Source organism: Gorilla gorilla, chromosome 9 (genome assembly GCF_029281585.2).
Source record: "Gorilla gorilla gorilla isolate KB3781 chromosome 9, NHGRI_mGorGor1-v2.1_pri, whole genome shotgun sequence".
Lineage (NCBI taxonomy): Eukaryota > Metazoa > Chordata > Mammalia > Primates > Hominidae > Gorilla > Gorilla gorilla.
In genome coordinates this window covers 62,786,919-62,799,805 of record NC_073233.2, presented here as the reverse complement: position 1 = coordinate 62,799,805, position 12,887 = coordinate 62,786,919, and the positions used below count along the sequence as shown (strand labels likewise).

Genomic DNA, 12,887 nt, shown 5'->3' with positions numbered 1-12,887 from the left:
CTTAGGGAAAATAGTAAAGAATCTATGTGAAAAATCAGAGTGAATTTCACCCAATATCTGGCTGAATTTCCCCCAATAGAAAACCAATGCTTCTTTCACTATACTTTAATGTAGATGCCTCAGACATGTATGTGTGATCATAAAACACATGGATATACATGGCTGATCTATGGATATAGAAATAGTTCCTAGAGGCTACAGTTTCCACAGTCTCACACAGGCTTCTCATTATCAGTCATTAGAGAAGTATGGCACTATCCAAAGCAGAAGACCAAAATATAAAGATGCTTAAACATATCATAGAAAGGTTGTTAAATATTCTTACCTGCTGGAAAATTTCTTCGTAGAAAAACAAGACACTATCTTTGCATAACTATATAAAAATTGACATAATGAGTGGAAATTAACCTGGACAAGACCCTTATTTGTGACACAAGTAAACAAAAATGTACCAACACTAAAATTGGTTACATGAAAATTTCCTCAATTACGGCAAATCAACTATGAGTACTTTACTGTGATTGAGGATTTATGATAATATTCATGTGCCCAGCTATTAACCTTTGTATCTCTAAAGGACAATGCTGAAATTTAACTTCATGGAAAAACTAATAACAGAGATTTCTCACTAGCAGAAGCCAAATTCTTCAGTCTTTCAGTCATTCAAATATCATTCAAACAGCATACCCCAAGACTATTTCTTTTCTAATTAAAAACATGTCCCTATACCTACCCCACCACATCCCAGTTAATTGAGAACTTTCACAAGTTTTTACAAGAAACTAGGATATGACATAAAACATCACACCTAGAGGACTTGATACCAACTGAAGACTTACTCTACCTTTGGCAGAAATTTAACTCTTCAGATATCTCTTGGGTTATTCTATCAGGAACATAATTATCCCATTTATGTGTAGACAAAACCTATGAGTTTTACATCATCACTATTTTAGATAAGAGACAGCAAGGTCATTATAGATTAGTTAACTCAAATATTAGGAATAAATTCAAATGAAGTAATCTCTCTGAACACTTTTTTCCCCTTAGAAAATCCCTAGAGGAAAAACACTTGGGTCTCAGCAAGGAACAGCAGCTAAATGCCAAGTAATGTGAAAAGCCTATAATGTAAAAAGAAAAATTCAAAAGTAAATTGAACAATAAATTATGAGTTTCATATTATGAAATACTGAGGTAAGGCAAGTAATATTTCAGCCAGAATGAAGGGGGAAACCAGCCCCAAATTCCCTTCCCTAAGCATATTCCCAGCAAGGAGGGCCTTACCCTTCCTGTTAGAAAGTCCAACCCAAGAAGACTTGAGGTTGAGAGGCACAGACACTAAGAATGGAAGTTGACATTCTGATTCCTGGAAAAATAGGTAATCGTAGATCTGTAGTTTTAGGTTAGAATACAGGCTTTTGATCAAGGCCTGAATCTATGTCACATATAACCATAATGATCTGTAGTCCATTAATTCAATCCTTTAATTTTATTCCACTAACAATTCAATAACTGTTTCTACAATAAGGAAATTCCGTTTGGCAACAAGGGAACAGTGCTTAAGTGTTTCCATTGTTATTTTCATTGCTTGGCTTATCATTGGCTTCATTCAACACCTTCATCTCATCATATGTTTAGTTAAACATTGGATCTTCTGGGTCACAAGAGCCATAGATAAACAGTCCTATAAATACTTAACAGAATCAGCTAAGGTCTTTATCACTTAACGGGCTCCACTAAAAATTGGTCATTTTCAACTTACCTAATGAATATATTAAATTCATCCACCCAAATGTAATATGTATCACTTCAAAAATTTGAAGAGCAAGTCTATATGCACTGTGCTCTCTTATTGGTAAGTGGTAAAAGATGCACAAACATATCTTTAATTCTGAAAAACTATCAGATATAATCAAAGATACTGTGGATTAAATTATGACTCTGAGATGGAGAACTAACATAAAAATAAGCCATAATTTTCTATGCCCTTTCTAAATACATCAAAAATATCAACTAATGTAGAAATTGCCAAAAATATTCCATAGTCCATAGTAATTCCCTGCAATCCATACCTGTTACCAAATTAGCAAGTTAAATATAGATACAATATATATTTATTTTTAAAAGGAGAAATGCATATGCATTAGTCCATGCTCACATTGCTATAAGGAAGTACTCGAGACTGGGTAATTTATAAAGAAAAGAGGTTTAATTTTCTCACAGTTCCCCATGGTGAGGGAGGCCTCAGGTAATTTACTTTCATGCCTCTTCACACGGTGGCTAGAGAGAGAATAAGTGCCAGCAGGGGAAATGCCAGAACCATCAGAACTCAGGAGAACTCACTCACAATCATGAGAACACCATGGGGGAAATCGTCACCTAGAATCTGACTGAACAGTGCATTGAAATGGCCTCCTAAAGGGAGAGTCATGACGCCAGCTGGAAAACCTAATCTGAGAAATTGAAATGCTCTCTTCCATATGTTTGACACATAGTACACCAGAAGCTAGATGACACCTAGAAGGGTATACTGGGTAGCGTAAGTGAAGACTGAAAAGACAGAATTAACTGGTTGGGGGAAGGAAATAAATGTGGCTCCTTATCTAGTGCCAGAAAGGTTTGATGACACTGCCACCTATAGTAATGTAGAAAACAATTTACTTAAGTGAACAGGTGGATCCAGCTAAAATTTTCAAGTACAATATTGAAAATTCAATCTGTTTCTTATAACAGTGTGTGATATGATAAGGTATAGATAAAAATATTAGTTATAACGGGCCAGGTGCGGTGGCTCATATCTGTAATCCCAGCACTTTTGGAGGCTGAGGCGGGAGGATCACGATATCAGGAGATCAACACCATCCTGGCTAACACGGTGAAACCCCGTCTCTACTAAAAATACAAAAAAGTTAGCCGGGTGTAGTGGTGGGCACTTGTAGTCCCAGCTACTTGGGAGGCTGAGGCAGGAGGATGGCGTGAACCCGGGAGGTGGAGCTTGCAGTGAACTGAGATCCTGCCACTGCACTCCAGCCTAGGCAACAGAGCGAGACTCCGTCTCAAAAAAAAAAAAAAAAAAAATTAGTTGGAGGAGGAGCCAAGATGGCTGAATAGGAACAGCTCCGGCCTACAGCTCCCAGTGTGAGTGACGCAGAAGACAGGTGATTTCTGCATTTCCATCTGAGGTACCGGGTTCATCTCACTAGGGATTGCCAGACAGTGGGCGCAGGTCAGTGGGTGCATGCACCGTGCACCAGCCAAAGCAGGGCGAGGCATTGCCTCACTTGGGAAGTGCAAGGGGTCAGGGAGTTCCCTTTCTGAGTCAAAAAAAAGGGTGATGGATGCACCTGGAAAATCAGGTCACTCCCACCCGAATATTGCGCTTTTTGGACCGGCTTAAAAAACTGTGCACCACGAGATTATATCCGGCACCTGGCTGAGAGGGTCCTACGCCCACAGAGTCTCGCTGATTGCTAGCAAAGCAGTCTGAGATCAAACTGCAAGGCAGCAGTGAGGCAGGGGGAGGGGCGCCCGCCATTGCCCGGGCTTGCTTAGGTAAACAAAGCAGCTGGGAAGCTCGAACTGGGTGGAGCCCACCACAGCCCAAGGAGGCCTGCCTGCCTCTGTAGGCTCCACCTCTGGGGGCAGGGCACAGACAAACAAAAAGACAGCAGTAACCTCTGCAGACTTAAATGTCCCTGTCTGACAGCTTTGAAGAGAGCAGTGGTTCTCCCAGCTCGCAGCTGGAGATCTGAGAACGGGCAGACTGTCTCCTCAAGTGGGTCCCTGACACCTGACCCCTGAGCACCCTAACTGGGAGGCACCCCCCAGCAGGGGCACACTGACACCTCACACGGCAGGGTATTCCAAAAGACCTGCAGCTGAGGGTCCTGTCTGTTAGAAGGAAAACTAACAAACAGAAAGGACATCCACATCAAAAACCCATCTGTACATCACCATCATCAAAGACCAAAAGTAGATAAAACCACAAAGATGGGGAAAAAACAGAACAGAAAAACTGGAAACTCTAAAACGCAGAGCACCTCTCCTCCTCCAAAGGAACACAGTTCCTCACCAGCAACAGAACAAAGCTGGATGGAGAATGACTTTGACGAACTGAGAGAAGAAGGCTTCAGACGATCAAATTACTCTGAGCTATGGGAGGATATTCAAACCAAATGCAAAGAAGTTGAAAACTTTGAAAAAAATTTAGAAGAATGTATAACTAGAATAACCAATGCAGAGAAGTGCTTAAAGGAGCTGATGGCACTGAAAATCAAGGATCGAGAACTACGTGAAGAATGCAGAAGCCTCAGGAGCCGATGCGATCAACTGGAAAAAGGGTATCAGCAATGGAAGATGAAATGAATGAAATGAAGCGAGAAGGGAAGTTTAGAGAAAAAAGAATAAAAAGAAATGAGCAAAGCCTCCAAGAAATATGGGACTATGTGAAAAGACCAAATCTACGTCTGATTGCTGTACCTGAAAGTGATGGGGAGAATGGAACCAAGTTGGAAAAAGCTCTGCAGGATATTATCCAGGAGAACTTCCCCAATCTAGCAAGGCAGGCCAACATTCAGATTCAGGAAATACACAGAACGCCACAAAGATACTCCTCGAGAAGAGCAACTCCAAGACACATAATTGTCAGATTCAGCAAAGTTGAAATGAAGGAAAAAATGTTAATGGCAGCCAGAGAGAAAGGTCGGGTTACCCTCAAAGGGAAGCCCATCAGACTAACTGTGGATCTCTCGGCGGAAACCCTACAAGCCAGAAGAGAGTGGGGGCCAATATTCAACATTCTTAAAGAAAAGAATTTTCAACCCAGAATTTCATATCCAGCCAAACTAAGCTTCATAAGCAAAGGAGAAATAAAATGCTTTACAGACAAGCAAATGCTGAGAGATTTTGTCACCACCAGGCCTGACCTACAAGGGCTCCTGAAGGAAGCACTAAACATGGAAAGGAACAACCGGTACCAGCCACTGCAAAATCATGCCAAAATGTAAAGACCATCAAGACTAGGAAGAAACTGCATCAACTAATGAGCAAAATCACCAGCTAACATCATAATGAAAGGATCAAATTCACACATAACAATATTAACTTTAAATGTAAATGGACTAAATGCTCCAATTAAAAGACACAGACTGGCAAATTGGATAAAGAGTCAAGACCCATCAGTGTGCTGTATTCAGGAAACCCATCTCACATGCAGAGACACACATAGGCTCAAAATAAAAGGATGGAGGAAGATCTACCAAGAAAATGGAAAACAAAAAAAAAGGCAGCAGTTGCAATCCTAGTCTCTGATCAAACAGACTTTAAACCAACAAAGATCAAAAGAGACAAAGAAGGCCATTACATAATGGTAAAGGGATCAATTCAACAAGAAGAGCTAACTATCCTAAATATATATGCACCCAATACAGGAGCACCCAGATTCATAAAGCAAGTCCTGAGTGACCTACAAAGAGACTTAGACTCCCACACATTAATAATGGGAGACTTTAACACCCCACTGTCAACATTAGACAGATCAACGAAACAGAAAGTTAAAAAGGATATCCAGGAATTGAACTCAGCTCTGCACCAAGCAGACCTAATAGACATCAACAGAACTCTCCACCCCAAATCAACAGAATATACATTTTTTTCAGCACCACACCACACCTATTCCAAAATTGACCACACACTTGGAAGTAAAGCTCTCCTCAGCAAACGTAAAAGAACAGAAATTATAACAAACTATCTCTCAGACCACAGTGCAATCAAACTAGAACTCAGGATTAAGAATCTCACTCAAAACCGCTCAACTACATGGAAACTGAACAACCTGCTCCTGAATGACTGCTGGATACATAACAAAATAAAGGCAGAAATAAAGATACTCTTTGAAACAAACGAGAATAAAGACACAACATACCAGAATCTCTGGGACGCATTCAAAGCAGTGTGTAGAGGGAAATTTATAGCACTAAATGCTCACAAGAGAAAGCAGAAAAGATCCAAAACTGACACCCTAACATCACAATTAAAAGAACTAGAAAAGCAAGAGCAAACACATTCAAAAGCTAGCAGAAGGCAAGAAATAACTAAGATCAGAGCAGAACTGAAGGAAATAGAGACGCAAAAAACTCTTCAAAAAATTAATGAATCCAGGAGCTGGGTTTTTGAAAGGATCAACAAAATTGATAGACCGCTAGCAAGACTAATAAAGAAAAAAAGAGAGAAGAATCAAATAGACACAATAAAAAATGATAAAGGGGATATCACCACAGATCCCACAGAAATACAAACTACCATCAGAGAATACTACAAACACCTCTATGCAAATAAACTAGAAAATCTAGAAGAAATGGATAAATTCCTTGACATATACACTCTCCCAAGACTAAACCAGGAAGAAGTTGAATCTCTGAATAGACCAATAACAGGATCTGAAATTGTGGCAATAATCAATAGTTTACCAATCAAAAAGAGTCCAGGACCAGATGGATTCACAGCCGAATTCTATCAGAGGTACAAGCAGGAACTGGTACCATTCCTTCTGAAACTATTCCAATCAATAGAAAAAGAGGGAATCCCCCCTAACTCATTTTATGAGGCCAGCATCATTCTGATACCAAAGCCTGGCAGAGACACAACCAAAAAAGAGAATTTTGGACCAATATCCTTGATGAACATTGATGCAAAAATCCTCAATGAAATACTGGCAGAACGAATCCAGCAGCACATCAAAAAGCTTATCCACCAGGATCAAGTGGGCTTCATCCCTGGGATGCAAGGCTGGTTCAATATACGCAAATCAATAAATGTAATCCAGCATATAAACAGAACCAAAGACAAAAACCACATGACTATCTCAAAAGATGCAGAAAAAGCCTTTGACAAAATTCAACAACCCTTCATGCTAAAAACTCTCAATAAATTAGGTATTGATGGGACATATTTCAAAATAATAACAGCTATCTATGACAAACCCACAGCTAATATCATACTGAATGGGTAAAAACTGGAAGCATTCCCTTTGAAAACTGGCACAAGACAGGGATGCCCTCTCTCACCACTCCTATTCAACAGAGTGTTGGAAGTTCTGGCCAGGGCAATTAGGCAGGAGAAGGAAATAAAGGGTATTCAATTCGGAAAAGAGGAAGTCAAATTGTCCCTGTTTGCAGATGACATGACTGTATATCTAGAAAACCCCATTGTCTCAGCCCAAAATCTCTTTAAGCTGATAAGAAACTTCAGCAAAGTCTCAGGATACAAAATCAATGTACAAAAATCACAAGCATTCTTATACACCAATAACAGACAAACAGACAGCCAAATCATGAGTGAACTCCCATTCACAATTGCCTCAAAGAGAATAAAATACCTAGGAATCCAACTTACGAGTGATGTGAAGGACCTCTTTAAGGAGAACTACAAACCACTGCCCAACGAAATAAAAGAGGATACAAACAAATGGAAGAATATTCCATGCTCATGGGTAGGAAGAATCAATATCGTGAAAATGGCCATACTGCCCAAGGTAATTTACAGATTGAATGCCATCCCCATCAAGCTACCAATGACTTTCTTCACACAATTGGAAAAAACTACTTTAAAGTTCATATGGAACCAAAAAAGAGCCCACGTCACCAAGGCAATCCTAAGCCAAAAGAACAAAGCTGGAGGCATCACACTACCTGACTTCAAACTATACTACAAGGCTACAGTAAACAAAACAGCATGGTACTGGTACCAAAACAGAGATATAGATCAATGGAACAGAACAGAGCCCTCAGAAATAATGCTGCATATCTACAACTATCAGATCTTTGACAAACCTGAGAAAAACAAGCAATGGGGAAAGGATTCCCTGTTTAATAAATGGTGCTGGGATAACTGGCTAGCCATATGGAGAAAGCTGAAACTGGATCCCTTCCTTACACCTTATACAAAAATCAATTCAAGATGGATTAAAGCCTTAAACCTTAGACCTAAAACCATAAAAACCCTAGAAGAAAACCTAGGCATTACCATTCAGGACATAGGCATGGGCAAGGACTTCATGTCCAAAACACCAAAAGCAATGGCAACAAAAGCCAAAATTGACAAATGAGATCTAATTAAACTCAAGAGCTTCTGCACAGCAAAAGAAACTACCATCAGAGTGAACAGGCAACCTACAAAATGGGAGAAAATTTTCGCAACCTACTTATCTGACAAAGAGCTAATATCCAGAATCTACAATGAATTCCAACAAATTTACAAGAAAAAAAACAAACAACTCCATCAAAAAGTGGGCGAAGGACATGAACAGACACTTCTCAAAAGAAGACATTTATGCAGCCAAAAAACACATGAAAAAATGCTCACCAGCACTGGTCATCAGAGAAACGGAAATCAAAACCCCAATGAGATACCTTGTCACACCAGTTAGAATGGCAATCATTAAAAAGTCAGGAAACAACAAGTGCTGGAGAGGATGTGGAGAAATAGGAACACTTTTACACTGTTGGTGGGACTGTAAACTAGTTCAACCATTGTGGAAGTCAGTGTGGCGATTCCTCAGGGATCTAGAACTAGAAATACCATTTGACCCAGCCATCCCATTGCTGGGTATATACCCAAAGGACTATAAATCATGCTGCTATAAAGACACATGCACGCGTATGTTTATTGCGGCATTATTCACAATAGCAAAGACTTGGAACCAACCCAAATGTCCAACAATGATAGACTGGATTAAGCAAATGTGGCACATATACACCATGGAATACTATGCAGTCATAAAAAATGATGAGTTCATGTGCTTTGTAGGGACATGGATGAAATTGGAAATCATCATTCTCAGTAAACTATCACAAGAACAAAAAACCAAACACCGCATATTCTCACTCATAGGTCGGAATTGAACAATAGGATCACATGGACACAGGAAGGGGAATATCACACTCTGGGAACTGTGGAGGGGTGGGCGGAGGGGGGAGGGATAGCATTGGGAGATATACCTAATGCTAGATGACGAGTTAGTGGGTGCAGCGCACCAGCATGGCACAAGTATACATATGTAACTAACCTGCACAATGTGCACATGTACCCTAAAACTTAAAGTATAATTTAAAAAAAGAAATTAAAAAATTTTAAAAAAATTAGTTATAACAGTAACTTTAATTTTTAGGAAAAACTTACAAGAAAAATAAGAGTACCAAGTTACTGGTTTCCAAAATAAAACTGGTTTCCTTTTCCAGTCTCTCCAGTGATCTAAAGACTCTCGATGTAAGTAATCTCACCTAGCTTCTGATATTAAAGCCAATGCCACATGCTTTAAATGTCAGAATAAATGCCATCTCAAAGTTGTCAGTGGAAGATTCTTTGAGAATACAGCAGAAAGATTACAAAGTGTGTCTCTTAAATCCTACCAGTTAAACAAAAATAATTCTAAGGCTCTTATGGGAATTGTCCTACTGCACACACACACACAGACTTTCAGCTCAAACCCAAGAAGTATCACTTGCAAAGATATTTGTGAGTATGGCTGTTGTATAATGTAAATGGCAATTTAAAAAATGCAGAAATATTACAAAGTTTTTAAGGAAATTGCACTGAAGGAAGCACCTTAGCCTTTTCTGGTGAACAGGAGTGTCTACTTTTGGTTATTTACTCCTCTCTGCCTCAATTGTTTGCTGAGAATGTGAAAGAAAATCCCTGTCTCTAGTTTATAGATCTGAAAATAGAGAAGAACCAGAATAAAAGAGCTGTAGATTAGAAATTGCACCCAAAGAGTTTCATCCACACCCACACTGGATATAGAATTTGAGATCCTGGATGTCAAATTGAGGTCATGATGGGACAAGCCATTAACTGAGCTGGGAGCTCCTGAATCCCATTTTCCCAATCTAGGGTCCCTGAATTGCCATTACGAGTTTGACAATGTCACTGGAAAGACGTTGTGTACATACCCCTGTAGCAACATGAAGAGGGACACTCTCATTCTATCTATAGTTAATTTTTTACACCAGAGGTTTTCTATAGCATTTTTCATCTCTGAATTTCTCAAGGTGTATATTAAATAATTAAACATGGGTGTGATAACTGTGTAAAACACAGTCATACATTTATCAATGGGAGAATTGAAAACAGGTCTAACATACATGAAAATACAGGCAACAAAAAAGAGGACAACCATGGTGATGTGGAAGCTGTAGGTAGACAGGGCTTTATGCCTCCCTACCTGACAAAGTTTTAAGGGAGTTTAGGATGACACCACAGAAGATTAGTAGAAAGGTGAAGATGACCATACAGATTGCTCCACCTTTGGCAATCACAGTGAGGCCTATAAAGTAGGTGTCAGTACAGGCAAGTTCCAATAATGGGTATATGTCACAGATGAAATGGTCAATGACATTGGGGCCACAGAAAGGAAGGCTGTACACAACAACTTTTAAACAGAGTGCACTAAACCTTCAAACCAGGCCACGACCAACAGAAGGATGCAAACCTGTCAATTCATGATGGCCAAATAGTGCAGTGGCTTAGAGATGGCCACATAGAAATCACAGGCCATCACTACCAGAAGAAAGACCTCAGCACCACCAAATAGGTGTTCTATAATGAGCTGGCCCATGCAAACTGGGAAGGAAATAGTCTTTTTAACACAGAGTAAGTCTATAATCAATTTGGGTGAAATGGCAGTAGAATGTGCAGCATCCATAAATGAAAAGTAGGCAAGGAAGAAGTACATTGGGGAGCCCAAGGAGGGGCTGCCAATAATAGTCACCATGATAAGCAGGTTTCCCATTATGGTCACAGTGTATATGAATGAAAACATTACAAATAATGCTTTTTGCCCATCAGTGTCTTGAGCAAGACCTAAGAAGACAAATTCTGTAACACTGCTAATCTGGCCCATTGACTCTTCCTTCAGGCTTGTATCAGAGTTGAGAGCTCAGGAGAAGACCTGTAATGACTTTGTGAACAGGAATATCAATATATCCATTATGTTACTGAACACATCATCATATTTTCAAGAGTGGTTCATAGTCAACGGACATTTAGTAAGTCTCTATTGAGTTCTTCTTCCAATGGACCCAATAGCCCCTCCCTTGACAATTCTATTTCTCCTCAGAATTGGTTTTGGGCCAACGGTAAAAAAAAAAAAAAAAAAAAAAAAAAAAAATCTATCTCTAAATGTTATTAGGTATTCCACAGAAAAGAGAAAACGTACAATTATTTATATGTTCAATAACTCCTTACTTAAAATATGTTACTTCTTGGCACAGAAATAAGCTATGATGAACAGGTTTCTGCTCTCAAGAAACTTACTCTCTAGTGGTTGTGATAAAATTGAAATAAATAAATTGGCATCAATTCAGCCCTTTCAGTTTGAGGTAGTTGTCATATTTTTACAATATGACCTGTGTAGCGCAAATAATAACATCTTCTGATATGTCTCACTCAGTACTATGGCTTTCCATTGTTAAACCTTTAGTCCTTCGTGTCTCAAAGGCATTTAGTCTTCATGAATCTCTCATTAAATGTCATAGTTCTAGATGATATAGTTCTAGACTTTGAACTATATCACATAACTACAAATTAGTTAGCAAACTGTCCCTGTAGCAATTACTTAGTCTGAATCTCTGATTGTCTGCTTTCTAAGGAGCTGTATATCTCTCCACTTTATTCTTGCCTATACCACAATTCTTATGAAATCTACATATACTATCCTGATTTTCAGTAAGTAATATTGAACTGAATTCAACTAACTCATAAATATCACCAACTACCACATTCAGAGCTAGTTTTTTTTTTTTCAAATCTTTGAGGTGAACTCAGTAGTGAGGGAGGAGAAAACAGAGATTGAAAAGAGAGGTACAGAACCGTAGGACATGGTTTTGCTCATAATGCTACGTAGGTACTGACAGTACTCAAAAATAGAACCTCAACACATCCATATTTTAAAAGGAAGCATACTCAAGGAAAATTACAATCTTAATGTGTGAAGGCACGGGTTCAAGTAACTTTCTAAATGTAATTACAAATCTGTCTAAGTTTGGTAATTGGAAAACTGTGGGATTGAACTAGATGAACTCAGAATCTTTCCCAGTCAAATTGCCAGTGATACTGTTAGTATAGCCCTACATTATTCTATTCTGCTGATATTTTCATTTTTCATATTTTTATTATTAAATAATTTTTAATTTTATGACAGTTACATGAAAAATGCTAGACTATATATGTGAGATTTGACAAATACAGTAAGCAAATAATGATTATATGTTTCTGATGCATTTTGTACCCATTTAAGATTCAAGACTTCTTTGGAGAGAGAGCAGGGCACTCTGGTAAATAATGTGTTCCCTGGAGCCACACTGCCTCTGCTGCAATTCTGGCTTCACCAATTAATATGTGACCTTGGGTCACTTACTGAAGCTCTTTGTGCCTCACTTTCATTATTTTTAGAATGGGGATACCAATATTCCTTACCTCTTACAGTTGTTATTTTATTAAAACAAAGTAAAGTGTTTAGAACACTGGCTCACACCTGATAAAGGTTCAATAATTGATAGCTATTACTAGTTATCTTGATGCTTCACTGTAAACATTGGATCAGAACAAATCATTCAAATCTTTCTCAACATGAAAAGATTTATAGACATAATCCACAAAGAAATGAATAAGACATCCACACTTCATGAACTCTTTGGGCACCATACAGGAATTATTGATTTGTTTATACACGAGTAATAATTTAACTGTGATGTAATGTATCTTGATAAGAAGCAAGCAGGATTATATCGGGGGAACCAGCCCCCAATATTTCAATGTAGGTTCTTTTCTATTTTCCTCAAGTGTTCGTCAGTCTGAGAAATGAAGAGAAAAGAGTACAAAAAGAGAAATTT

At 38.7% G+C, this 12,887-nt stretch overlaps 1 pseudogene; it reads right to left on the bottom strand.

Annotated features, from left to right (window-relative positions):
- Window positions 1-9,904: 9,904 nt before the first annotated feature.
- LOC101143167 (olfactory receptor 4A5-like) lies at window positions 9,905-10,897 on the bottom strand (annotated as a pseudogene).
- Between the last annotated feature and the right edge of the window lie 1,990 nt (window positions 10,898-12,887).